This window comes from Elephantulus edwardii, unplaced genomic scaffold (assembly GCF_000299155.1).
Source record: "Elephantulus edwardii isolate Elephantulus edwardi_28Jun2011 unplaced genomic scaffold, EleEdw1.0 scaffold00202, whole genome shotgun sequence".
In the NCBI taxonomy this organism is placed as follows: Eukaryota; Metazoa; Chordata; class Mammalia; order Macroscelidea; family Macroscelididae; genus Elephantulus; species Elephantulus edwardii.
Window position 1 is genome coordinate 1,182,001 of NW_006399952.1, and position 1,726 is coordinate 1,183,726.

A 1,726-nucleotide genomic window follows, 5' to 3' on the forward strand; every position below is an offset into this window, starting at 1 on the left:
GAGCCCAGCCTCTAGGATAATCTGTTCTGTATACAGGTTCAAAAGGTATGGAAACAGGACACATCCCTGGTGTACGCCTTTCCCAATTTTGAACCATGCAGTGTTTCCTTGCTCTGTTCTGACGACTGCCTCCTGGTCCAAATAAAGGTTTCTCATTAGCATGATTAAATGTTCTGGGATTCCCATTCTTCTCAGAGTCAGCCACAGTTTGTTATGATCCGCACAGTCAAACGCCTTTGCATAGTCGATGAAACAGATATACATTCTTCTGGTGTTCCCTGCTTTCAGCTAAGATCCATCTAACATTAGCTGCAATATCATATTCATTCTATCTTATATAATTAATTACTATTGATTTATGTCTATCATTACCCCATCTTTTCAAGTCCTCATTGAATCTTTCCTATGTCTTCATCTCTCCCAATCACCTACTAACTTCTGCTGTTTTTTAAATCCCCCATTTGCTCACCAGCCTCCATTATCCTATGAGTTCACCTTTGCCCTTTTCTGTCTCTTTTTCTTTTCTCTTTCCTCTTTTGAACATTTATGTACATCTTCCTCAGCTATCCGTCTATTTTTCACAATAATGGTCTTATGCAATATTTGTCCTGTTTTTGTTGTCGTCATTGTTGTCATGTATCACTGAATTGGACTAGATGCATAGCTGACCTCCAGCTGGTTTTCAGAGGGAGTAAATTCCATCGGAGGAGATTACGCATTCCAATTGAATTGACCTTTAATTCGGCAATTTGGCAACAGATTCTTTCATATAACATAAGAAGCATCAAAAGGCAAAATAGATAAACTGGAGTTCCCCCAAATTAAAAGGCATATTTAAAGAATATTGTCAAATAGTGGAAGCACAATCTGCAAAATATGGGAAATTATTTGTAAAAGAAAGACATCAAATTCAAAATTATGGCTATGCAAGACCTTTGGCTCTGTGGATCATAACTTATTATGGCTAATATTAAGAAGAATGAGAATCCTACAACACTTGATTGAGCTCATGTGGAACTTATATGTAGACCAAGAAGCTGTTGTCCAAAAAAAGCAAGGAAGCACCACATGGTTTAAAATCAAGAAGGGTTTGCAATAGGGCTGTATCCTGTTTTCTTATCTATTCAATCTGTATTTTGAGCAAGTTGTTGAAGAAGCTGAACTTTGTGAAGAGGAATGTGACCTCCGATTGGAGGAGGACTCATCAGCAACCTGCATAAAGAGATGGCACAATTTGCTTGCAGAAAGCTAGGAGGACTTAAGAAGCTTGCTGTAGAAAAGCAAAGATTACAGCCTTCTATATGGAAACTGCACGGCAACCCTGAAGGCACACAGTTTGAATCCATCAGCTGCTCTACATGAGAAGAATGGGCAATCTCCTCTCATGCAATTAACTGTCTTTGAAAACCTGTCAGAGAGCTAGCTATGTGTCAGTTCTAACTCAATGGTACACAACAACAATAACAACACATAGATTATATCTCAACATCAAGAAAACCAAAAATCTAACTGCTGGTGCCAATAGACAACATCATTACGTTGCTGTTGTTGTTGTTGTTATGTGCCGTCGAGTCGTTTGCGACTCATAGCGACCCTATGCACAACAGCCCTAAACCCTGCTCTATTCTGCACCAACCACACCGCCTCTAACACACCCATCCCAATTACCCCAGTCACCGAATCAATCCATCTCATAGAGGGTCTTCCCCTCCTGCGCTGTCCCTCC